We start from the raw sequence: 27756 nt of genomic DNA, 5'->3' as shown, positions 1-27756 counted from the left end.
TATGAGCCCAGGCTGTCTTGGAGTCTATACTACTCACCACCACATCGTATAGTCTCTTAAAGATGATTCAGCAAAACTCAGTGTTTAAAAAAAAAAAAAAAAAAAAACAGTATCTATGAGGGAAGAGTTGGAGAAAATGGCAAAAATAGGGAGGAAAAGCGGTTTTTGTCCTTGGGGTATATGATCTAAAATTAAGGCTCCTTGTTAGGTGCTTTCTCTAACCAAACCATCCTCTTTATTAATCCGACCACCTGCAGTTCCTGCTTATTGCTGACTGGTAGGTTTCAGTCTTGCACCAGCCCACAAGAATATTCAAACAAGCAAATTGCATCCTCCCAGAAGAACCGGGGACACCCTACCTTCTGATCCTACAAGGTCTGCCTCCCCTACCTCTGGTTGTTTCCCCTACTCCTGAGTCCAACTCCTGTTGGCCTTGAGTGGCAGGTAGTGTCCTCCTTACCAAGCTGTAAGGACTGTGAACTGCTGACCTCATCCATCTAGTGTTGGGTATTGTGTGTTTGACCATCCCTGTAACTCTAGACAGGGAACCCCTCCCTCACCACAGAGCTCAATGGGAGGTGATTACAACAGTCATGATGATGCTTTCAATAGATCCATGATAGTCTTGGTGCACCTTGGCCTGAACCAGCCTGAGTGTGGTCTGTGCCATCAGGCAGCCCATTAATGTAGGAAGGATCAGAAGAGAAATCCAGAGCTTCCATTACTTTGTATGAGGCTCCCAGTACTGCGATTCCAAGTGTCCCAATCCCTTGGCACACCAAGGGGACAATCACTAGGTTGATGGCTGCCAGTAGAGCCTGGGTACCAGGCATTTAATAGATATTTATTGAATTAATACAATAAGATGCTTTAATACTGTGGTTAGGAACTGCTTTGTGATTAAGCTCTCTGAAAATATCCTACAGCCATTAAAGTGGTTATGGGGGGAATTACTTATAACAAAAAATATAAGTGAAAACAGCAAGAAATGAAATTGTATGTACAATGTAGTTTCCACTAGATTTTTTAAAAAGCCGAACGTGTGACGAAAATGACCAGAAGGCCATAGACCAAAATAATTATAGCAGTTGTGTTAGCAGGCTGAGATTATTTTAAATGCCTCTTGTTCTTGCTATTTCCCAAAATTTCCAAAATGTGGTATGTCATTTTCAAAATAGAAAATGTAGTCAATAATATTTTAAAGTAAGCTCCTCTTAGGCTGGAATTGTTGTAACAACTTTTTACATCACAATACCTCTAGCATGGTGTTAGGCTTTAGCAAGTGCTTAGGAAATACCTAGCCATGGAGAGAGACAGAGAGACAGAGAGAGAGAACACACTGTGATATACGGGAGAAGACTGGGAGGTAAGAGCCCAGAGTTAAGGGCTGTAAACGGGGTTGTCAGCAGCTACTTCTGTAACTGCGGGCAAGCCACCTCATTAATCAGCACCTCGTTTTCTTCATCTATAAAATGAGAATAATATCCACCAGGGTCCTACATTATTATTCTAGGGCAAGAGTCATCAAAGGAGGGAGGCCAGATGGTTTTGGAATTTTCTTGGCAGGGTCAGCACCCACTCTGTTCCTCATACATCCCAGCTCCCCATCCCAAAACTCAATACAGGCCAAATGTCTTAGATGCTCCATCCCTCCCCCAAGTGTGTTCCTCTGCCAGATATGCACAAGCTGTGCCAATGAGTTCCAGGATATCTCTGGCAACGTGTTACTGGCTTCGTTGACCCACACCCCCAAAGTCTTAACCCAGAACAAGCCCTTGTCCCAAGCTGGCTAAGCTCCCTAGCTATGCCTCTTTTTCCCATCTGGGGTTACAGTAGTAGTTGCCTTATTGACATTAAATGCAATTTAAAAGACTAGTATTTCAGCAGTAGTAAAGTTAAAGTTAAGGGAAAAAAGGACAAATAAAGAGAAACTGTTGGCAGAGTTTTAAAATCTGTCATGTTTTAGGTATACCTTCCCAGAAATTAGAAATTAACCTTTTCCTCCTCTTTTTCCTTTTTGGAGAAGCAATGGTTTATTCCACTGAGTCTCCAACTGGCTGAGGTCAAAGAGGCTGCTCTGGTTTGAATTACCATTTTAGCTTCTCTAGTCCTTTATCATATTTGAAAATCTCAGTTTGAGCACAGGTTCATTGATCGGTGTCAAATGCACATCTTCCCTTCTGCCCTACTGGCTCCATTTTTTCCTAAAATAGTGTCTTCTCCCTCCACTCAACCCAGCCCAGATACCAAGACTGACTTTAGCATGCACTGACCTTCAGATGCATCAGATTTATCCATTGGAAAAACTGTCTGTGGTTTGTGGATCATCATATGAAAGGCAAGGGCAGCAAAGCAGGTTGGGAGGAATGCACAGGGAAAATGTTACCTTGAACAAGTCAATTCTTCTCTGTGCCTAGCTGCTTCCTGCAGCTAAAGCACAGGCATTAGACTGAATCAGTTATCTTTAGGAGTCTGGGAGTGGGAGCAGAGATGGGGACACATTTCCCTAGGAGGTTTTATCAGGATCACGTGGAGAATTTCTGTTTGTTTTTCAACCTATCTATTCTATAAACCTAGATTCTGAAAACCTGTACTTAAGGAGAGTTGAGAGCCCCTATGAGAATCATTGGTCTAGTGAGTCTCTTTTACTTTTAGGTATGACACTTGGAATGTGACTAACATTTATTGGATGTAGTCTGTAAGGAACATGATCACATGATGACAAAGGCTCTACCTAGACAGTGTGTTTTTTTTTTTTATAAATTTATTTTGTATTGGTGTTCAATTTGCCAACATATAGAATAACACCCAGGGCTCATCCCATCAAGTGCCCCCCTCAGTGCCCGTCATCCAGTCACCTCCATCCCCCGCCCACCTCCCTTTCTACCACCCCTAGTTCGTTTCCCAGAGTTAGGAGTCTCTCATGTTCTAGACAGTGTGATTTTAAAAGGAACATTGACCTACATAATCCTTAAGACAACTAAAAGCTTAAGTTATTTCTAATGGCATTGACCAAAGTCATTTAAATTCAAGAAGGGTGTTTACCCAGTTTGTAATCAGAGGCAGTAATGTGTTATAAAATTTTTATGACTGTGTTTATATCATATATAATACATGCCAAGTACACAGATATCTAATTCAGTAAGAAGAAAGGAAGAAAGTACACAAACTCAGAATTAATGAGGCACAATTAAAGTACTTCAACTATCAATACAAACCATAAGAGTAAGGGAATAATCCATAAGTATGAATTTAGCACCTACAACACAATGCCTTGTGCTAGTACTAGAAGGGACATAGGGCACTCATGCCCCAGACTATGCCCCCAAATGCCCTATTATGTAGTTAAAGAAGTATACACACATGTAAAAAGATGGTACAATAGAAGGCAGTATTTGTTACACCCAGTATGGACTATATGCATAATGGGGATCCAGAAGGAGATGGTCAGGGTTTTCTGGGGACAAAAAAAAAAAAAATCTGACCTCACTTGGAAACCTGAAGAGGGCCAGAAACAGAGAAGAAAACAGCTCCTTCTTGGGAGAACCAGAAGTGTAAAAAATCAGACGTTATGATAGAAAAAAAGAAATCTACTCAGAAAGGGCTGAGGTCCTCCACTTTGAATGTGGTAGCACACAGGATTCATTCTTCCCTTTCAGCAATAACCATGAACCAAGACACAAACACAAATTCCACCCATGATGAACCCAGAAGACAAGGAACTGTGAACACACCTTAAGAAGGAAAACCAGAAGTAGAGAGAAGATACACTTGGGCTGCCACTGTGGAAGAAGAATAGCATTCTATAAGGTGAGGAGCACTCAAGAAGTAAAACATCAAAATACCTTGTTTTGAACAATACAAAGGAAATAGATTGCAAAATACTGTCAGCTTGAGCCTCTCCAGACCCACTTTTGTTCTAAGAAGCAGATGAGAATGGGTTGAATAAGGAGCCACATAGACATGCCATGTGTGCAGAAAGCAGTCTTTCCACATGACAAAAGAGGATAGAGACTCACCAGTGTGAATGGTTCTACAATTGCTGGCTTCATTGGCTGGACAGAGGTGACAGCTAAAGGGGCTCACAGAAAACACTGGAGTGAAGGAAAATCTCTCCTTGAATACTGATCTCTTCCTTATACAAACTTCCTACAAATTATAAATAGCTGGTCTGGAACAACAAAAATAAATCACCTAAGTCAAAATTAAGGGTGCCTGGGTGGCTCAGTTGGTTAAGCATCTGCCTTTGGCTCAGGTCATAATCCTGGGGTCCTCGGATTGAGCCCTGTATCAGTCTCCTTGCTCAGTGAGGAATCTGCTTCTCCTTCTGTCCCCTCCCCCAAGCACTCTCTTATTCACGCTCTCTCAAATAAATAAATAAATAAATAATTTTTTAAGAAGAAACTAGTATAGGTTCTATTTAAAATATTGCATGAAAAATAAGGTAAAGAAGAGGAAAAATAATGGCAAAGGGTATTTGTGAGAAAAATACTGCCATGGTACAGAAACAAAAAACATGACTAAATATTTTGCCATGAATTTTTTTAAAAATTAATGAAGCAATCAAAAACATATACATAAAATAGAGCAAATACATAAGAGACCATGGAAAAATGAGGTAAGACACAGAATTCAAAGCATAAACTAGCTGAAATCTGGAAAGCCAATTTAAAAAAAAAAAGACAGAAATAAAGCTAAATTTGAAAGCAGCACAAAGGAAACAAGACACTCCTAAGAACAGAAAGAACTAGAAAGGAAAAAATAATAATAGGAAAATGAGTGAAAAAAAGAAGTAAATATACACCAAGAACTTAAAGGGGTTAAAGAGAAAATGGTAGAAAAGGAAGATTGGCAGAATGCAGAAAAGAATATTTAAAATAAGATTCATGGGCACCTGGATGGTTCAGTGTTTGAGCACCTGCCTTTGGCTCAGGGCGTGATCCTGGGGTCCTGGGATCGAGTCCCATATTGGGCTCCCTGCAGGGAGTCTGCTTCTCCCCCTGCCTATGTCTCTCTCTTTCTCTCTCTCTCTCTCTCTCTCTCTCTCTGTGTCTCTCATGAATAAATAAATATTTTTTTAAAAATAAAATAAGATTCAATGAATCTCCCCAGAAATAGAAAACTTGGATATATTGAGGTTTACAGAGTATCCAGGAAAAAAATTGACAAAATAATCTAGTACATTTATAAGACTTCAGAGAAAGAATCTATGGCCAGCCAGGCATCCCTCACTGATGATGAGGATAAAAAGATACTGGCCTCAGACTCTAACACTGCATCATTCACTCTCAGAAGATAGCCGGCTGATAGCTTCGTAGTTTATTCTCAAGAAAACAAAGTCTAACAAGAGTTTTATACCCAGAAAAACTATCATTTGTTACACTGATAACAAACCAACATTTTGGAACATGCAAGAACATAATGCATTTTGTTCCCATGAGCCTGTCCTAAAGAAACTAAGAGAACTTTCCAACTATCCAAGAGATGAATGGAAAATAATAGCAAAGTTCTAGGAAGAAACACTGAATATATTTAAAAACATAGGAATAGAACTCAAACAAGTTTGGATTTATGATTAAATAATCGGTTATAAATGTCATAAACCCTGAGAGCATCAATCTAATCTAACTAACAGAAGAGGAAGAAGGAAGAACCTACAATATTCATTATTTTCTATAGTTGAGAAGATATTAAAAGCTAATAAATAGGGCAGCCCCGGTGTTGCAGAGGTTTAGCACTGCCTGCAGCTCAGGGCATGATCCTGGAGACCCTGGATCGAGTCCCACGTCAGGCTCTCTGCATGGAGCCTGCTTCTCCCTCTGCCTGTGTCTCAGCCTCTCTCTCTCTCTCTCTGTCTCTATGAATAAATAAATAAAAGTTTTAAAAAAAGCTAATAAATATATTTATTTAACAGCAGAAAGGTAAATCCTAAGAGAAATAGTATAACTATTAAACTATAATAGCATAACATAAAGTGAAAGATGAAAGGAAAGGGAAGGAGATGAAGAATTTACTAGAAAAAGGTCAATCTGCCAGCTTTCCGTCCCATTTGCTGTCAAGCCTCTGTCATATACTAACCTCTCACCTTGCTGCCTGCTGCCCCAGACACTCAAACATTTACCAAACCACTCACTCATCCAACAAATATTCCTTAAATATCTAGTATGTGCCAGTGCTAAGAATCAGGCAATGAGCAAAATGGACAAGATTCCTGCCCTCGTGGAGCTTATAGACATCTAATAGGGAGAAACATATTACAAACAAATAGCTATGGAATATATGCCAAGTCGCAGTGAGCACTATGAAGAAAAATAAAGCAGGGGGGGACTGAGAATAATGAGAAGCTAGTGGTGAGAAACTGTCAGAGGTTAGAAAGGACAGGTGAGCTTTCCATGACAATGCACCATCAAGGGCAACCGTCTAGGGGCAGATAAGGATGTAGCAGATGCCTGAACCAGTTAGGCCCAGAATTTAGGTAGCTGTGTTTTCCTCTCCACAATTAGGCAGTGCTTTACTCAGCTCCATACATGTGAGTCCTCCACCCCCACACACACATGCATGCACACACATATATGCAAGTACACATGAACACACTCACACCCTCCACAGTGGAAATCTGCTGTTTGCCTCCCCTGATTCCCACAGCTTCCTGGTCCCCTCATCTTTGTCTTCATCACCTCTACTCAAGCTCTCTGAGGCAGCTCACAGACTCACCAGCCCCCTGCCTTGGGCCTACCTGTGAGTACCAGAAAAGCTAGAATCTGTGCTGAAAATCAGAGAAAATCAAGCACATATGGCAAACAGAGTTGGATTGCTAAGGAAAACTTAGGCAATTTTTGCCAAATTGGTTTCAGAGTATTTTATAAGCAAACTAAAAACTAAACCCTGCAGTCTGCTGGAGCTGTTTGAAGCCTTGGAATTGGAGATACCAATTAAAAGGAAATGGCTGGCTGTTATTGATCGTATGTTAGCTCAGCTGGCTGGCAGAGGAGAGGGAAGAAGTTCAAACACAATACAGAAAGCTTTCTTGTCCATTCTCCAGTGGCACCCACTTTGGTGCCTATTCTCCAGGCACCTACTAGCACCTAGCAGCCTGGTTGGAGCTTCAAACAGTGTAAGTAAAAGCTGGGAGGGAGGAATCAACAATTATGGAGAGGCTGCCAAGTGCCTGGCTCTGTACCAGGTATTAATGTATGCTTTCCCACCGAACTTTTACAAATCCCAGGCATAGTTAATAACACTAATGCAGGTAAGAAAATGGAAGTTCAGAAGATTAATGTCAAAAAATGTAAAACACTGCAGCCAAGCTCCTATAATAAAATGGCTATTACAAAACGGGTGCCAGCACCAAGAAGAAGAAAATATTGAGGAATAAACTTAACCATAGAGGTGAAAGACCTAGACTCTGAAAACTATAAATTGCTGATGAAAGAAATTGAAGATGACACAAATGGAAATAAATTCCATGCTCACAGATTAGAAGAACCAATATTTTAAAATGTCCATACTACCCAAAGCAACCTACAATCTTAATGAAATTCTTATCAAAATACCAACATTCGGGGTGCCTGGGTGGCTCAGTTAAGCATCTCCCTTCACTCAGGTCATGATCCCAGGGTCCTGAGATCAAGCCCCACATTGGGCTCCTGCTCAGTTCTTTCTTCTCTCTCTCTATTTCTCTCTCAAATAAATAAAATCTTTTTTTAAAATGCCAACAGTATTTTTCACAGAGCTAGAATAAATAATATTAAAATGTGCATGGAATCACAAAAGACCCTGAATAGCCAAAGCAATATTTGGAAGAATAAAACTGGAGGTATCACAATCCCAGATTTCAAGACTAATATTATAAAACAGAATAGCACCAGCACCAAAACAGACACATACATCCATGAAATAGAACAGAGATCCCAGAAATAAGCCCACACTTATATAATGTCAATTAATCTATGACAAAGGAGGCAAGAACATACAATGGGGAAAAGACAGTGTCTTCAACAAATGGAGTTGAAAAAATTGGACAACTACATGCAAAAGTTTGAAATTGCATAACTTTCTTATACCATATGTAAAAACAAACTCAAAATGGATTAAAGATCTAAATGTGAGACCTGAAGCCATGAAAACACAAGTGTAATTTATTTGACACTGGCCATAGAAACATTTTTCTAGACATGTCTTTTCAAAGCAAAAATAAACTATTGGGACTCATCCAAACAAAAAGCTTTTGCACAGTGAAGGAAACAATCAACAAAACAAGGCTACATACTAAAATGGGAAGAGAAATTTGCAGATTCTATATCCAATAAGAGGTTAATATCTAAAATATATAAAGAACTTACACAACTCAACACCAAAAAAAAACAAACAAAAAAAGAAAGAAATGTCCAATTAAAAACTGGACAGAGGACATGAATTGATATTTTTCCAAAGAAGACATAAAGGTTGCCAGCAGACCTATGAAGAGATGCTCAACATCACTAATCATCAGGAAAAGGCAGATCAAAACCACAAGATACCACCTTACAGGTGTCAGAGTGTCAAGAATCAAAACCAAAAGAAATAACAAGTTTTAGTGAGCATGTGAGGAAAAAAGAAAGAATCAGCTGACACGTTGTGTTTCGGCGACAGACAGGCAGACAGAAAAAAAGAAGGAATCCTTGTGAACTGTTGGTGGGAATGCTAACTGGTACAGCCACTATGGAAAAAAATATAGAGGTTCCACACAAAGTTAAAAATAAAAATGCTTTAAGATCCAGTAATTACACTACTGGGTATTTACCCAAAGAATATGAAAACAATATTTCAAAAAGATATATGCACCCCTATTTTTACTGCAGCATAATCTTCAATAACCAAAATATGGACGTAACCTAAGTGTGCATCAATAGATGAATGGATAAAGAAAAGTGGTATACATATAAAATGTAATATTACTCAACCATAAAAAAGAATGAAACCTTGCCATTTGCAACAACATGGATGGACCTGGAGGTTATAATGTTAAGTGAAATAAATGACTCAGAATAAGACAAATACCATATGATTTCACTAATATGTGGAATTTATGAAATAAAGCAAGCAAACAAAGAAAAGAAGGCACAGACAACAATGACTCTTAAATCCCCAGACTCTTAAATACATAAAACTGGTGGTTGCCAGAAGGAGGTGGGAGGTGGGGTGGGTGAAATAGGCAAAGAGGGTTAAGAGCACACTCATCATGATGAGCACCGAGCAATGTACAGAATTACTGAATCATTATATTTTTCACCTGAAACTAATATAACACTACATGCTACTTATGCTCCCAATTTTTAAAAAATTATTTTCTCAGTTAAAAAAAATACAAAGTGGGTGCCAGCAGAAAGATGGAGGTCATCTCCACTAACTTTGAAAAGCACAACCAGGGGAGGAAGACAGCAGAAAATACAACTGTAGTGGCCATCTGCTTCCCATGAATTCTGTGCTGATCCATGGTGGATGTCTCTGAAGGCCGAGTCACAGCATAGGGATTAAAGAGCTCCATCCAAGCACCCTGCTAGCTTAGTCGGTAGAGCATGAGCGTCTTAAAGAGCTCCATCCAGACTCCTATGAGTTGTGATTCCAGCACAATCTTACAACTTTCAGCCCCAGAGGCTGTCACATCAGGCCTTTCTTAACCTGCCTCATGACCAAAGGATGGTGACACCAATAAGGGACAATGGGAGCCCTGACAGCATCTTGCCACAAACCACAAGGAGCAAATTCTACAATGAATCCCCCATATGTGGACCTTCTTTCTTTTTCAACTATCTGAGTCAGCCCAGCTACTTCTGCTGGACTAAAGATTATGAAGGGCCTCGAGAAAATTATAGTAGGGGGTGCTGAAAGGTTTAGGGAAAGAAAACAAGTAGGAGAAATTGGTGGGGGTGGGAGAGAAGAGGAGACACACTGGGCCTCTGGGAAAGGAGAGAAAATATTTCCAAAGTTCCTCTATATTTTAGGCAGAAGGCAGACAGAAAAGGATAATAATGCCAATCATCAAGGCCTGGTGAAAAACACTCAAAAAAAAAAAAAAAAAAAAAAGATCAGCGCTTCATTAAAAATACACTTGCTCTCCCTGCAGCTAAGGAACAAAGATGATGAGGACTGAAATAGAATGTTTTTGAACAGTAAAAATAACAAAAAAGGGCTGGTGAGAAGCCCTCCAACCCCAGATAACCACATAAAAGTTCAAACAGTCCCGTTATAACAGAAAAGGAGCAGAAGCAGAGTGGCCATGGGTTTTGTTGGGGAGGAAGGATGTTTGCAGAAACCTTGCATGCAGTGGTGACTGCTCTGGCCACACAGTCACTGCGCACCTGCTATTACTCAGAAACTCAAGCACTTATTTTGACTATTTACTGCTCAACTTGGACTGCACGAAGAGGGTTTAATACCATCTGTGGTGGTATTTGAAAAGCTGCCATTTGCAAACAGCCTGTAGGGGTTTGCAGGCAGCGGTCTGGGAGAGTTAAAGTCGTTTTTGTTTTTGTTTTTGTTTTCCTGAAATTTGCATCAGCCCATATAATAAGGGGCTGACCTCCCATTTCACCATGAGATGACCAAAACGGTGTCTGGTGGCTACACTGTCTGGACACAAAGGATAAAAAATCAATTTCAGATTCCTGGGGTGAGATTTTGTGATATGATTAAAGAAAGGAATGATCCCCTCCCGGCAGAGAGGTGAGTTGGTGTCAGCAGGCATGAAATGGAAGAGGCACTGCAGTGTTCTGAGCTCATGAAATACGAAATAAAGTATCCTGAGGTTATTAGACATTTTCATCCAGTGAGTCTCTGCGTTAGCAGACATTCTCTAGAAGGATAAATGTCATGAGAAAGAGGAGACACAGGAACAAGGGAAGACAGAGACTCATGCGTCACTCAACTGTAGCCGGGCTGGCATTAGCTGTGAGTTAGGACAGAAGGTCAGGCTGCCACTTACACAAGACAAGCCTCCAGGGGTCAGCAATGTGTCAACAAATCTCCTTTCATCCCTGGAGCACACTTCCATGGGCGGAAGGCCTCCCACTGCCACGGCGTGTGCCTAAGCAGAAACCTAGATCCCAAACAAAACTTTCCAGAAAGCCTTTCCTGCCTTTTTGTCTTCCTGCCATCAATTACCTCGTGCTTGGCTGAGATCCAAAGCTGTCCACCCTGCACACTGCTTACGGTCTATGTTGGCATTACTGTGCCATTCCACTGTCATCATTATGACTTTACTATTCCAGAAGACTCTTGCTCAGGTATACAATGACTGTTCATTATAGGAACCTCCTGAAAGACCTATCAACTTTTCCACAGAAAGCATTCCTCAACAGACAGTTTACGCCCTAAGACTCTGCATCCCTTGTTTCCAATACCCTTGCCTCGCTGTTTCCACAATTCCTGAGCTGTTGTATTGGGATCCTCACCCATGCCAGTTAAGTCTTCCCATTGAAAGATCTACATCTGCTTTGAGCCAAACTTCTGACTCTCAGCAAATTCCAGCCAGGCTTCCTGCTGTAAGATGCCATCAAAGCTGTGGAGGTGTTGTCCCTTCCTGCACAAATTATAAACTCAGCTGTGTCCTATCAACAGATCGCAGCACTCCTGGGCGGCTCAGTTGGTTGAAGGTCTACCTCCAGCTCAGGTCATGATCTCAGGGTCCTGGGATGGAGCCCTACATCAAGCTCTTTGCTCAGCCGGGAGCCTGTTTCTCTCTCTCCTTCTGCTCCTCTCTCGGCTTATTCCCTCTCTCAATCTGTGTCAAATAAATAAAATCTTAAAAAAAAAAAAAAAGATTTAATTGTGTTAGTGATACTTGGAAAGCTGGCACTCAACAAAAGGAATCAAAGAATTAATTAATAGCTTTATCAAAAAGTGACAATCGTTTTACTTCTACATTCTATAGATTTTTTTGTGAGTTCTTCCTAATGACTCCAATTGTGCAAAAATATTTTTGCAACACCTGTGCTGTACTCAGTTAAGGCTCTGAAAGAAGTTTCCTATCCTCAGGCAGCTTGCAGTCTAGCTGGGACATAAATTCAATCGATTATTAGAATACTAAACTTTTGAGAAATGTGTGAATCTGGACTGCGGTCAGACCAGCAGCTAAGGATGTCCATAAGCAAGAGGATGGAGAGCAGGCTTCAGCAAACGACAGACAAAAATGAAGCATTAAGAAATTAAAACCACATGTTATCAGCAACAAAGCCCTACTAAAAATGTTAGCCCCTCTATGTTCCACTCAGATTTGGCTTCTATTCCTCAAAATGCTCTTAACTCTTTGGTATTGTACACATTTACCTTTGTCTCCTAATAGCTACAAGGCACAAGAAGGACAGATTCTGTTTTTAAGATTTTATTTATTCATGAGAGACAGAGAGAGAGAGAGAGAGAGAGGCAGAGACACAGGCAGAGGGAGAAGCAGGCTCCACGCAGGGAGCCCGACACAGGACTCGATCCCGGGTCTCCAGGATCACGCCCTGGGCGGAAGGTGGCACTAAACCTCTGAGTTACCCAGGCTGCCCTGGAGACTGCTTCTTAAACATCATGAACCCACCTCTGCTAGCTTCCATTTCTTCTTCTGAAGCTTCTTCACCTCTCTCAGCCTTCAGAGAATTGAAGAGAGTGAAGGCCTTGTTCCAGATTAGGCTTTTTTAAAAAAAAAAAAATTATTTATTCATGAGAGAGAGAGAGAGAGAGAAAGAGAGGCAGAGACACAGGCAGAGGGAGAAGCAGGCTCCATGCAAGGAGCTCGACATGGACTTGATCCTGGGTCTCCAGGATCATGCCCTGGGCTGAAGGTGGCACTAAACTGCTGAGCTACCCGGGCTGCCCTGTTTTTAAATTATCACTATCTTTGTGTGGGCAGGATCTACTATGCAGGACTCCAGAGGTGCTAGTAGACATTTAATAAAAGACTGGAGGGATAGGCAGGGTAAGGATTGAGCTGTGGAGACTAGGTTAGGGGCTGCTACAACAGGCTGACTACTCGGATCCTGCTGCTGAACGATTTACAAACAGGGCTGCAAAATTCAGCACCTCCTTGGCCAGGCCACACAGTACTTCATCTGTTTCATGCATTCCCCTTGTCTGCCCAACATCATTCATATACCCCGTGGAACCAGGATCGGGTCATCTCTCCCCTTAGAAGTAGAACATGTTTAGGCCTAAACCATGTTGCCTTGATTCTTGGTACCATTACACACACCGTGCTAGAAAAACATCTGCTCCTCCAACACACCACCACCCCTGGCCCCCCCTCATATCCATCAGCAACCTCCATCCTACCTTCACTCATATCCTTCACTCACTCTATCCTACTTCTACCTCCATCATCCTTCTATTATTGCCTCCTACTTTACCTCCAGCCTCACCTCTTCCATTTATGACTCCGCCACCCCATTCCTGCCCCTACCCCTTCATTCCTGTTACTCCACTCCTACCTCCCTTTTTTTTTTTTAAGATTTTATTTATTTATTCATGAGAGACACAGAGAGAGAGAGGTAGAGGCACAGGAAGAGGGAGAAGCAGGCTCCATGCAGGGAGCCCGATGTGGGACTCAATCCTGGGTCTCCAGGATCAGGCCCTGGACTGAAGGTGGCGCTAAACCGCTGAGCCACCCGGGCTGCCCCTACTTCCCTTTAAACCTAGCCTTAGCAGCATCTGGTCCAGGAAGTCTCACAGGACCCAGGCAGAGGCAAAAAAAATCCTTTTTTCTGGGAAGGATTCTGGCATCACTGAGCTGTAAGTCCCACAAGGCAGAGATTTTTACCTATTTTGTTCTCTCCTGTATCCCTAGCACCTAGCCCAGTACCTGGACATAAGAGAAACTCAACAGCCACACTGAATGAACAAGTGCTTCCATGGCACCTTGCTGAGACTCTGGTTTAGCACTTTTCAGTCAAGATTCTGTTCATTCTGAATTGTAGCATCTGGTTTGCACGTCTGTCTGTCCCATTAAACCTGAAGAAAACAGAAAGTAGAGGTTTAATGAATCTGTGTCTCAGAGGCCCATTTCCAGTACAAAGCACATTTTCAGCGCAAAGAGGATGGTCATCAGTGGATGAGTGAATGAAAGGTTGAACACAGCATGTCAGTGCTACTATGTTGGGCACCTGGTACAGATTCCCAATACATGCATGTACTGCTCAGCCTAGAGGCCTCCCACATCAATTAAGACAATCTTGAAAATGTGATTTAAAAATCTGTTTTAATCCACTAACTCACCATCCATTCCATATTATTTCAAGACTTGCCCACATCTTTCTCTAATGAATCCTATCTCTGTACACCATTCCTTTCCTTAAAACAGCCCCCACCTCTCTTGGCTTGCCTTCCCTCCTATACTTTCCTGAAAGATGCCTACAACTGCATGAAATGCTTCTGGAAGAAGCTATACCACACAATTCTGAGGCTCCTCTTGACCACTAACCATCACTTCTCATCAGTACAGGGGGCCTGTCTTTAACTTGTACCCGGTACAAATATTGGCAGTGGCTACTTTTTAACCCAGAAATTTCTAGAAGGCAGATCATCATAGCACAGACCTCATTTCCCCATAGTGTGAGTGTTGCATTGGAGAGTTACTTTTCAAGGTTGTTCTCTGAGAATGAATTAGTAAAAAATAAATCGCAGGTATGACCAACAATTTGTCATAGAACCAAAGACACAACAATAAATCTCTGTATTCAGCTTAAAAGCCTCACAAAACAATGAAAGAAAAGACTTAGAAAACAGGCTTAAATGTCCTATATATGTCAATTATATGAGGGCTTCATATACTAAGGTTAAGTCTATTATATCATAATTTTGACCGAAAATAAATCCGCTCTGATATGTACATTCATTAGTTAACCTTTTGATTACCAAATTATTTTCTCTGCCACAATTAAATCAGGAAGGGTTTTAAGGAGTGATTGGGATGCCACAGGGTTAATAAAAACTCAAAGCTCTTTAAGGGATATGAACTAGTTCCTTCTTTTCCTCTCAAATTTCCATCTAACAGAAAGACATTTAACATCATCCTACCATATTATGCAGATTCTAAAAATGAAAATCGTAGGGATCATGGGAACCAGGAAAAATATATGAGAACATACAAAATTTTAAAAATATAAATAATATACACAGGCTGATTAGAATAACACAAATATATATGTGCGTGTTAATATGTCACGATGAAAACAACACGTCAGGACAATGAATCATGAATGGTTTTGAAATGACAGTTTTATCATTTTAAAAAAATTGTAATAGGGCCATCCAATTTTTAAAAGGGGACCAAGAAGTGGGACTGCTGAAGTCATTAAGTGGACCTGAGACCATAACCCAAGAGCTGATCTCAAGTCATCTGGTTCTCAGTAAGTGGGATATGTCACCCAAAGATTTTGTTCTTCACTAACAAGGCTTGACTCAACATTTGTTCACTGGACCCTTCCCAATGTTCTCAGCTGATTCCAATCTGGAAGGTCCCCTGCTACTCTGAACTAAATTACAGTGAAGGCAAAAGAAACTGGAGATGGTGACGCCATTCCCTCCTCCTTCACGGCACTCCCAGGTGACAGCTCTGGGCGGTTCATCAATGCACAGCTTTGAAACAATCACCAGGCTTACCAAGTTTTCAAAAGTAGCTGCAAAATGCCCTCTCTCCATTCCACAAGTAGGCATATTCCAGACTCTAGCAAATGGATGATGCTGCTAGGTTCATTGGATCAGTGTAAGAGGAGCATTTCACAATCCTACCCTAACAGAATTCAACTCTTTGCTGTGACAGGAGAGCATAATTGAACTGTTGAGTGATTCTGACTTGGTGTCACAGACCAAGAGTACAAGTGGAAGCCACATAAATATTCAAGTTACAAGTCAAACTGCCCAATTATTCGATAAAACGTGTTCTCCCTTCCTTGACCAATACACCTTCATAAAGACAATATTTTAAATGTGTTTGTTTTTATAGGACTGAGAGTTGCAAAATATCAAAGATGAACAAATTTAACATGTCATTGTTAATACTCCAGCAATGCTGAATGAGTATTACAATAAAAGCATAAATAATTCATAAATGATTATACATTTTTTCATACAACTCATTTATCTTCCTTCATTTCAGTAAAAATGCCAGTTATGTTAAAAATTAAGTGTTTTATACAACAGGTGTTGGTGAGGATGTAGAAAAAGGAACCCTCTTGCACTGTTGGTGGGAAGGCAAACTGGTGCAGCCACTATGGGAAAACAGGATGGAGGTTCCTCAAAAAGTTAAAAATAGAACTACCCTATAATCCACCGATTGCACTACCAGGTATTACCCAAAGAATACAAAAACACCAATTCAAGGGATACATGCCCCCTGATGTTTATAGCAGCGTGATCTAGAATAGCCGAGATATGAAAGCGGTCCAGATGTCCATCAATAGGTGAATGGATAAAGAAAAGGTGGTGTATATACATACAATGGAATATTATCCATCCATAAAAAAGAATGAAATCTTGCCATTTGCAACAACAGGGATGGAGCTAGAGAGTATAATGCTAAGCAAAATAAGCCAGTTAGAGAACGAGAAATACCATATAATCTCACTCATGTGTGAATTTAAGAAACAAAACAAATGAGCAAAGAGGGAGAGAGAGAGAGAGAGAGAGAGAGAGGCAAACCAAGAAGCGGAGAACAAACTTCTGGTTACTAGAAGGGAAGGGATGGGGAATGGGCTAAACAGGTGATGGGGATTAGGAGGGCAGGTGCTGTGATGAACACCAGGTGATGAATGCAAATGTTAATCACTATATTGTACACCTGAAACTAATATAACACTGTAGGCTAACTACACTGAATTAAATAAAAACTTAAAAAATCAAGCATTTTAGTACTATGTGTACTTTATCAATAACTAGGATCTAAATGATTTTTTTAATATGTGCTCAGGATACTAAATCTGAATATACTTTTCCAAAAATTAAAATTACAGTAAATATCAAAATTTGAATTTTCTACTGAAATTAACAAAGTATTAATTATATTGAATGTATAGCAACTTTTTTTTAAAGATCTTATTTACTCATGAGAGACACATAGAGAGGTAGAGGGAGAAGCAGGCTCCATGCAGGGAGCCCCATGAGGGACTCGATCTTGTGGCTCCAGGATCATGCCCTGAGCCAAAGGCAGCCACTCAACTGCTGAGCCTCCCAGGCATCCCTATACCAACAATTTAAATCAAGGTTATTTAAATAAAATTGGGTTAGAGACGCCTGGGTGGCTCAATGCTCAAGCATCTGCCTTTGGCTCCAGTTGTGACCTGGGGTCCTGGGATGGAGTCCGCATCAGGCTCCACAGGGAGCCTGCTTCTCTGTCTATCTATGTCTCTGCCTCTCTCTGTGTGTCTCTTGTGAATAAACAAAATCTTTTAAAAATAATAAATAAAGCTCGGTGTAATTTATTTTTTAATCTAATTAAATCAAATTAAATAGCTTAAAAATAAGACTATGCCAGGGTGCCTAGGTGGCTCATTTGGTTGACTGTTTGACTCTTATTTTTGGCTCAGGTCATGACCTTAGGGTCCTAGGATCGAACCCTGCATCAGGCCCTGCTTGAGGTCCTCCCTCCTTCCCTCTCTCTCTCTCTCTATCTCACAAATAAATAAATAAATCTTTAAAATAATAAAAAATAAAATAAAGACTATCCCTAATTATAGCAGTGCCTTTCTAGTTTCTGATGTAATGTGTCAATTATTACCTAAAACTATACAGAGTTCAGAGTGATATGAAATTGTTAATATTGAAAAATGAACCATAGGAGCCAAGGGTAGGCTGCCCGAAAATGTGCTACTTTAGCATGCTGATTTTTCAAATTTTATTATTTTTTAATTTTAGTTCCAGCCTACTACTTCTGGTACCACAAACTGGAACAAAAAGAGAAGCAAGAAAATGGGGGGGGGGGTGGTCAGCACTCATAGAAAACCAATATTCATTATGCAAGAATCCATTGCATCTCTTCTATCTGAAAGGAGAAATTTGACAAGATAATTAATTTGTTTTTTTTCCTCTTATTTAAACACTTCTGCCACTCAAATCTTCCCTGCTCTCCAAAGCAGCATCTGGCTCTTGGAAGGGTATAAGGCAAAAACCTTCATGGCAATCAGACCTGCTCCCCAGGTCTCCAGGACACAGAGCAAGAGCTGTGGGGAGGCATTTCCAGGGGATCTGAGCACTGTCGAGAGAGCAAATGTTTAAAGTCATGGGTCATGAACCAGATTCTGAGTGGCAGTGTCTGTGTTTACTAAGTGTGTGTAGGGGGGGGGGGGGGAGGGGGGGTGGTTGGAGTTGTAGGGCCTTCTGGAGCACAGGCCCAGGGCTAGAGCCCCTCAGACCCACATATCAGGACTACACAGCAGAATCTCCCCACACCTGAGGCAAGGAGTGAGTTTGAGATGGCTCGTGGGAATCAGCACGGGTCTCAACAGGCTCCTGTCACCAACGGCCTCCAGTGGTGTGAGCCACCACCACACGGCCTGCAATTTTAGTGTTTCACAATTGGTATTTTTCTGTTTGTTTCTTCTACCCAACTATTTCGCCTGCTTTCCACATGAAAAATCACCAGATCTGTTCTTACACAAAAGAAAAGTGGTTGGCCTTTACCAAAAGAGGGTAATCTGGTTTCCAATGTGGGGCCTTTCCGACTTTCAAGAGCAACTGCGACCACGCAGGCCTTTTGCATTTACACTGACTTTAGAACCTCGTCTTCAGGGATCCCTGGGTGGCGCAGTGGTTTGGCGCCTGCCTTTGGCCCAGGGCGCGATCCTGGAGACCCAGGATCGAAATCCACATCAGGCTCCCGGTGCATGGAGCCTGCTTCTCCCTCTGCCTATGTCTCTGCCTCTCTCTCTTTCTCTCTCTGTGACTATCATAAATAAATAAAAATTAAAAAAAAAAAAAAAAAAAGAAAAATCACAAGACACTAGTGACAAGTAGAAATAGCATTTAAAAAAAAAAAAAAAAAAAAAAAAAAGAACCTCGTCTTCAATTATGAGAACTCCTCCATGGCAGAGAAACGCTCCAGTAGGAGGTGTGATGGGGCCTGAAGCTAAATAATCAGAAGCAGGTACAATTTCATTCATGAGCTTGGGTCAGAACACAGGATAGATGCTCTTCCCTTGCCTGAAGAGTCTCTTTCCAGGCCTAGACCTTAAACGATCTGCGTCTTACATCAGTAAGACACAGAAAATTCCCTTTCAGGGGGTTACTGACACCCCCATAAGTCCTAGTCACGTGTCAATTCAAATTAAGCAAGTTGACTTCCTTCCAACACCTAGCACAATGGATAAACTGAAGAAATGGAAGCTTGGAGTTGATGAAGAAGAGGAAGAAGATGAAGTAAGTCATTTAGGTGTATCAACAACTCCATGGATCAGAGCCCACCTGGTACCTCTACACAGACCCCTCCGTAGAGAGCCCCAACCCTCGCAGTTCATTGCATTTCTTTCTTAAGTGCCGATATCCTCCCAGCTTGAAGGACCTTGCAAGTCTTATTCCTCCTGGTATTCTCAATTCCCTCCAAGGGGCATTCAGTAAATATCCTGTCTGAAAAAAAAAAAAACACATTCATGCACGAAACAAGGTCTCTACTGGAAAACGAGCCCAGTTTCTAAACCAAGTGTTTATAAACTAACTTGTGGAATGCAGTGTATCTGTAAGCAGGGAACTGCCTGCCCTGACCACCATACCACACGGGGACCCGCTTCCTAGTCACTTATATACACTTCTCATTTCCTGTACTAGAAGCTTCTAGGGAGCACACGGTGGTGTGGGGGTGGGGAGGCAATATTCCCCTCACTTTGAGGCCTAGAGCAGAGGCTGGCAAGAAACAGGAACATCATACTTATTTTGGGAAAGAATCAAGAAATGATGAATAGTAATGGTCACTCAAGGCAGGCTTCACACAAGCTAAAAGTGAGCCTGCTGGGGCTTTTAATCGCAATAGTTATGCCTGTTTGCCAAGGCCTTCACTCACAGGGACAAAAGGCAGAGGACGGTGTCCTTCAGGAGGACAGAGGAGGGCAGGCCAGAGGGAACGTTACTTCTGAGAGCTCCCAGGCTCCTGGAGTTGCTGAAAATATACCCTACGCAGGGCACGTGTGTCTCTCATCTCCATCCTGGTGCCGGCTGTAATGGAGACACTTTCATCTCTCTCTCTCTCTCTCTCTCTCTCTCTCTCACTAATGACAAACCTACGATTATTTTTTTATTAATCCCAATGACTGAAAAAGTTCCAAACCTGAATATGCTCTAAAGCACTTAAACTGTGTTCACCATTAATCCCTTCCTCCCCATTGACCTTGACATCAGTAGTCATTAAGCTTTGTTAACTGGTCAATCTCTTTCTTGTGCCCATCAAGTCATTAATCCAAGCACCAGGTTGGCATTTAGTTGCCCACTTCTGGAACTCACATTAATGTCAAGGACATCTCCAGTTACTATTCCCCCTTCCCTCTAGCAATGTATCACCCACCCCACCACGCCCCTCCCCTGAGAAGCTGTGCAGGCCTCTCGGTTCACACTCCCAAGAAGGAACAGAGAGAGGACTGGGGCCCAGCAACCCACACTCCCCACTCAGCAAGCATTTGGCCTAGTCAAGCCAAGAGGCACAGTTCAGCCTATTGTAGAGCAGCTAGAAGGGGCTTTTCAGAACTTACTTTTTTTTTAAGATGTACTTATTTGAGAGAGAGAGCAAGCAGGTGGAGGAGCAGAGGGAGAGGGAGAGAAGCAGACCTCCCACAGAAGGCAGAGCCAGACATGGGCTGGACATGGGGCAGACATGGGGCCGGACACAGGGGCTCCATGAGAGCCTCAATCCCACAACCCTGAGATCATGACCTCAATTGAAATCAAGAGTCAGATGCTTAACTGACCAAGCCACCTAGGCACCCCACTTTCCACAACTTTCTGTCACAACAGTACCCCTTGTAATTAGCCACTGCCAGAAAACAGTTGCTGCCCCTTCAGCCAACATTTCCTCCAGGGATGGCAGCAGCAAGAGAAGGACTCTGTCCTTTGGAGGAGGCTGGGGTTTGTGGGTTGCCATCTGCACAGTGGGACGCAGGGCTGTTTCCCTACAAGAAGGGCTGAGCCTCTCGGACTCGCCTGCTGGGGTTCCGCAGTCACGAGCTGGCTGGGTAGGGAGGACATAAGCAGGTGCCACGTTTTGGTGCAGCCCACAGCCCCTGACCGTGTATCCTGAACTCCCAATCCCTTCATAGACAAATGTGTGAAACAGTCTGGTGCCTCTGAACAGGGATACCTGTGGCAAGCTGGGGGCAGCTCGTGCTAGCTGAGAGGCCTCAAATTCTTTAACAAACTGACAGCAAAGCACTGGTCAAACAAGCAAACCTATCCCGGCCACCTCTAGTCTCTAGGCTGTGCTCTGGAAGACGTGCTTGAGGACTCAGGAAAATGCACGAACGAACACTCTGTGTTCCTTGGGATTTAATAAAAACAATTCACTTCTCTCTTCAGAGCCATCTGAGCCCACATCGGAATGAAACCACTTCAGGAACGAACCCCCAAACAATCGTCAGAAGCAAATTAAAGTGTTTCTCCCAAAACTATCCCTTTTCTTGAAGGCGTTCAATCAGGATGTTTCTTCAACTTTGTGTTCTAAGTGGTAGCATTTTTCTACATGGAAAAGACAAGGACAATCTCAAACCCATCCAGAGGCATCTAATCTTCCCGTAACAAAAGTCCCACCGTTGTCAAGTGTAGCCGTGTCTGAGGCACCTGCACTGGACAACTCTATATTTTCAACAGAGCTGTTAGAGTAATCTATCCTCCTTCACGGCCATTTGCTAAGAGCCTCTTGGCATATTGTCTCAGTGTGTCTGAAAGGCTATTTCTACCCACAATACCTTTATTTTGAGCCCCACATTAGCTTGTCATCAAGGCACCATTGCTAAAACAAACACGCGCACACGCGCACGCACACACACACAGTAGCCACTCACCTTTGGTTTTCTTTTGATTTTTAAAATAAATGACGGGCCTGACTACATTATGATTTTCCAGGTTGAACTGCTTGTTTAAGATCAAATTTCGCATTGCCTGCCTATTACAAATGGCCAGGTGGAGCATGAAGAGAAATCATGTTTGCAATTTGGCCTCCCGGGTTATTTATGTTGGAGAACTGGAAAGCTGTATCACGGGGGAATATTCTTATGAATGTTATTATAAATGGCATCACGGCTGTAGCAGCATTTTGGCATTTGGCACTAATCACTGATGTGCCACACGTCAAAAGAACTAAATATATACATGCTCAGTGCTACATATTAATATGCCATGAGAGGAAAGCAAGGGAATTCCTGACAGCCATGCAGCAAGAAAATGAGCAATTATGTGCATATTTTTCCCTTCTCTCCAGTGCCCTTAGGATGTAGCAGAAGGACAGGAAGAATGAGTAAAGGGTGATTCAGAACTAAGTAAGACCTTCAATATAAAACAACGATCATGCACTTTGGGATCTAAGGCATAAGTTGGCCAACTTTTTCTTTAAAGGGCCAGATAGTAAATATTTTAGGCCTTATAGGGCCACATACTCACTGTCACATATTCCTTTTTTTTTCTACAGTTCTTTAAAACTGTAGAAAAAAAAAATCAGGCTTACATGACAGGTCTCAGGAACTGTAAGAAACAGGCCTTGCCCGTGTGTTTGCTGACCCTTGGCCTAAACAAACTAAGTGGTTGTGTGCCGGTGACCTCAGGCCAATGGGGCATGTAAAACTCAGGAAAGCAGCTCAGGATCCTCTTATCTGAGGCAGACATAAGCATGAACGGCACATGACTAGCCAGAGATCGAGTATCTCTGTCCACCCCTTGAGTGCAACCATGATCCTTCTGGCCAAAAATGCCTCTTCAGATTCAGGTCAAATGCTGCTTCCTCCAGGAAGTCTTCATGGACTATTACAGCACACTCACCCCTTCCCCTAACCCCTGCCACTCCCCGGTACACTAGGTTCTCAGAACGTGGCAATATTGCTTATGACAGTGGCTGCTCACCTCCTCCTAACATTTTATGCTCCACCAAACCCTCCCACCATCATTCTCTCACTAGAGCTTCAGTGTAGCCAGAGAGAGAGAGAGGCTCTGAGAGGCCAAGTGTGTTGTTCAAGGTCTCACCAGTAGGAGGAGGCAAGTAGGACTCGAATCTGAGGCTATCTGGCTCCTTTTACCTCTCAGGTGCCTCTGGTTGTCCCTTCACCTGTCTGCCTGCCGTCCTGAGGGCTTGCAATTTCCTTTGAGTCAGAAACCAGGCCTCAGACGCTTCTCTGGAGCATTCCCACACAGAGCCTGGTAACTACAGGCCCAGCCCATGATGGCTGCTCCGTAAAGACCTTGGTTTCCCTCAGAGGTGAAGCACAGGCATGCAGGCTGAGGAGACGCTATAAAGACCCTTACAGAGCAGGGCAGGAGAAGGCTGTGAGGTGGCTACCACTTGGGCCCCCTCACAGGCCTGGGTACACTCCTTCAGACACAAACTGGTCGCCCCAGGAGGCGACACTGTGGGGGGCAGACCCAGGGCCTCAGCCCACACTCTCGGGCCTCCTCTGAGCCTCCATGCACCCCACCACATGCACCCCCCACCTCTCTCTTCCCAGGCTCATTCCTCTGAGCATCCGTAAGGCATACGGTGCAGTGCAGAGCTTTTCGAACTGTAGGTCAAGCCCTACCTGCAATCATAACATCAATTTAGTGGCTCAGACTGGCGTTTTTATTAATGAAATAAATAAAAAATACCAAACTGCCTTTCTCATTCTCAGGTAAGGGCAGGTGGATACTGCTTGGTGAAACTTCTGTTTGCTGCGTGTGCAAGCATACACAGGTGTGCCTGTGCACTGTTTGCAATCTAGAAGTCCAAGCAACTCTTAACAAAGTGATAATACCACAGGCTCTGCAGGCCGCCCACCTAGAGTCAAACCCACCTCTGCTACCTAACTGCCGTGGGACCTTAGGCAGGTTCCTTAAATTCCCTGCATTTCAATTTGCTTATCTGTAGAGTAGATAACTGTACCCTCCTCGTAGGATCTTTGTGAGAATCCAATGAATGAATACGCAAGGGGTTCTTAGAACACGGGGCACAAAGCAAGTACTCAAAAGACCAAAAATTAGCGAACAGGATTAGCCCTCGCAATCCTTCCACATCCCACTGCTGGGGGGGGCTGAAGGGTATTGTTATCCTGTCTGACAGATGGAAATAGAGGCAGGGAGAGAAGGGCAAAGCAGAGAGCCAAACCAGAACTCAAGAGTCTCCACCTCTTCTCTACCCACAAGGCAGCGTCATCCCATATCCCCGGAATTTCCTCCAGCCCAGGGGTCTCTACTAAGTTGAATATAATTGCAAATGTTACCTGCCACCAACATTCTACCGCCTTGTGACGAGGATTGATGAGACACTGTCTGGAAAGTGCTCAGAGCGCCGTGCAGACAAGTGCAATATAAATTCAGAATGTCATTTTAACGTTCTCATTATTATTATTAAAACGGGCAAAATGGAGAGAACATGATTTCAGCGCCACGAGTTTTAATGGGTGTCGGGAATGTGGATTCTGGGAACAATTGGTCACCCCAGCGCCTACGTCTCAGATCAAGTAGCACGACGTAAGTAATGTCTAAGCCATCAACTTTGTTTATTTCACTATGAAAGTCATCTTTCCCTCCCTGGGGCAGAGTTTTTTGTGTGTTTTTGGAAATAAAGCTCAGCTTGATGACACTCTTCCAAAAATTCATTTTGATATATCGATTGCCATGGCCAATAATGCCCTGGCCTTACAGGTGCGTGAAGAAAACATCAACACATTCATTTATCAACAGCTCCTGCCCAGAATGGGCTGCCAGGGCCTGGAGCTGCTCTTGCTCTTCCAGTAACTTCCCACAGAGGAAAGGTCAAAGGCAAACAATTTCAGAAGTGTAGGGACTCCAGGGAGCTTCTGAGCCTGAACCTCTCCAACTGGGATGAGCACACAGCTAGGGCTACCTGAGAATGTTCCAGAGGCTCCTCAAAGCCATCAAGAATCCCCTCTCCTGGGCTGCCACTTTTACTCTGTGAAAAGGAACTGAAAACATGTTTATGTTTCTACCAGGCAGGGCTGCATGATGGAATGAAATGCAAACGTCCATGCATCTTTACAATAGAGAGGAGACTTCACAGTTTTTCTACTCCATGGAGTACTAAAGACTAGAACCCAGATCCTCCTTTTGTGTATTTCTAGGGCGACTTTTCAGACAAACTCCTCAAGTTCACCCCCTCCGTGCACTGACAATCATACACCAGTGGGCTTGCGAGAACTAAAACAAAGTCCTCCTTAGTCTCCCACCAGAATTCTTTCTGCAATATGGCCAGGTCATTATAGGAAACTAGATTTTATTGAGGACCTACTTCTGCCGGGCTTTGCCCTGAAGCCTCCACAGACTTCCCACTGAAGCTCATATCAGCCTTTGAGGTCAGAGTCTGTCCAACTTAGAGATGATAAATTGAAGTTCTGAGCCACTTTGCCCGAGGTCACATATACTTGGAAATGATGGAACGGGGATTGGAACATATGCCTTTTTTCATGTTCCGTGGCATCTCTCCATAGCTCAGGAGATTATGCTCACGTACCACGTTCAATTTATACTTCTGCATCCATGTGCCACCTATAGTAGACTGAGGAAGGTCCCCCCAGAATACTGAGTCCTAATCCCTAGAATTGATAAACGTTACCCAATAAATAAAAAGGGTCTTGGGATCCCTGGGTGGCGCAGCGGTTTGGCGCCTGCCTTTGGCCCAGGGCGCGATCCTGGAGATCCGGGATCGAATCCCACGTCAGGCTCCCAGTGCATGGAGCCTGCTTCTCCCTCTGCCTGTGTCTCTGCCTCTCTCTCTCTCACTGTGTGCCTATCATGAATAAATAAAAATTAAAAAAAAAAAAAAGGGGTCTTGGCACATGTGGTTAAGCTAAGGATCCTAAGCCAGAGAGATGATCCTGAATTAATAGTGTGGGCCATAATTCCTCAGATAATACCTCTAGGAGAGGGGAGACACAGAGATTTGACACACACAGAGGAGAAGATGACGTAAAGGTGGTGCAGGTGGAGATTCAAAGATGCTGGCCCTAGAGACTGGAGTAACATGGAGTAACTGGAGCCAAGGAGGCCAGCAGCCAGCAAACACTGGGGGGAGCCCAAGAGGGAGGGGGTTCTCCTTCTGAGCTCCAGAGGGTGTATGGCCTGCTGGCACCTTGATCTCAGCCTGGTAAAACAGATTTTAGGTTCCCAGCCTCTAGAACTGTGAGAGCACACATTTCTGTTGTTTTAAGCCACCAGGTCTGTGGTACTTTGTTACAGGAAGCTAACACACCACTCTCACCATCATCGCACCACTCAAGACAGAGTCCTTGCACGCTTAGAACCCAGCTGCTGACTGTGAAAGCCACACATGTCCCACTCCCACCACCTGACCTCTAGACGCAGCTCAAGTCAGGCTCCCCAGAGAAGGCTCAGGGTGCTTGTGACTCCCACCCCCAAAACACCATCAGGAGGAGAGACTGTGAGACTGTGCCTTGGAGAGCAGCCCGCTTGCTCCTCACCTTGCTGGGAGAGGCAGTCACTGCCCCAGTAACGGAATCTAGCTGATTTAAAAACCAAAGATTAATCAGGGTTACAACATGAGACTAAAACATTTGCTAAACAAAGCTCTTCCCAAGTGACTTTTTTCTTTCTCAAATAATGGTTTCAATTTCCAGAAGGCAATGAATGTGGTTCACTTCCTCCCTATTTTGCATGGTAAACATACTGAACATCAAAGATGGGCTTTTACAACTGGAACAAGGAGTCCTGGCTGAAGGCGAGCGTAGTATTAAGACCTAACTGGAAAATGCCCAAGGAAGCAGAGGGCATATGTGACCTGGAGGCATGGCTGGAGACCTTTGTTTTCCAGGCCAAGGTTCAGATAGAAACTGATTTTGTGGTGATGACAAACCACAATCTAATACCTGGTCAGCGACCTGGGTGAATGAGTCAGGTTCGCAGGCAGGAAACCCGCCTCATGGATTTGGCATTAACCAGCCAAACAGCCACATTTTGGAAGGGAAAGGCTCTGTCCCTTGCCTCCAGCTGGCTCGCACACTGAGATGACCCAACTCCTGGGAACATCACTCCTGGGGACTCAGTAAGGGACAAGAGGAGATACGGAGAGATAACCCATAAGAACAGAGTAGGGAAAAACTCCACAAAACTCAACCCACAAGAACAGAGTAGGGAGAGTAGGGAAAAACTCAACTCAACTCTGTTGTTCCTGCTCTGGGCTCTGTCGCTGGCTCTCCTGTGAGGAACACGCCTCCCCTCACAGAGAGTCTTGCTGGCACTGTCCTAATTTGTAGCCTCCCCAGGGAGCACAGCACAACCCAGGCCAGTCCAGGAAGAGCCACCCCTGAGAATCTGACCTTGGATACAGGGACGACAAAGAAGAGAGGATGCCAGAAGCTAAGGTCACCTTGAGGGTAGAGCCCGAGCAGGCTGGCCACAAACTTCTTCCCCTAGATCAAGCCTGGTTCTTTAGCCTTTCGTCTCTGGGAGCTACTCCTTATCCTTCCAGAAACTATCTTTTTCTTCTGAATAAGTCAGGATCAGGTTTTGTGGCTTGCAGTCAAGGAATGTTGGCACAGCCACCAAAAAGGTTTCCAGGCCCAGCCTGCTTTTCCAAGTCCCTCATCCCCAGGTCTCAGTCCTGGCACC

At 43.2% G+C, this 27756-nt stretch overlaps 1 protein-coding gene and 1 long non-coding RNA gene across 2 annotated transcripts in view; both read right to left on the bottom strand.

Annotated features, from left to right (window-relative positions):
- LOC144291747 (uncharacterized) overlaps window positions 1-13954 on the bottom strand; it is a 49116-nt gene extending 35162 nt beyond the window's left edge. Inside the window, exon 1 of the long non-coding RNA XR_013359218.1 lies at window positions 13820-13954. This is a non-coding gene — a long non-coding RNA (uncharacterized LOC144291747). The remainder of the gene's footprint in view (window positions 1-13819) is intronic.
- Window positions 1-27756, bottom strand: part of GPR39 (G protein-coupled receptor 39) — a 202147-nt gene that overhangs the window by 161434 nt on the left and 12957 nt on the right. The window lies entirely within an intron of this gene.

This window comes from Canis aureus, chromosome 20 (genome assembly GCF_053574225.1).
Source record: "Canis aureus isolate CA01 chromosome 20, VMU_Caureus_v.1.0, whole genome shotgun sequence".
Taxonomy (NCBI): Eukaryota; Metazoa; Chordata; class Mammalia; order Carnivora; family Canidae; genus Canis; species Canis aureus.
This window is presented reverse-complemented; position numbering and strand designations above follow the sequence as displayed.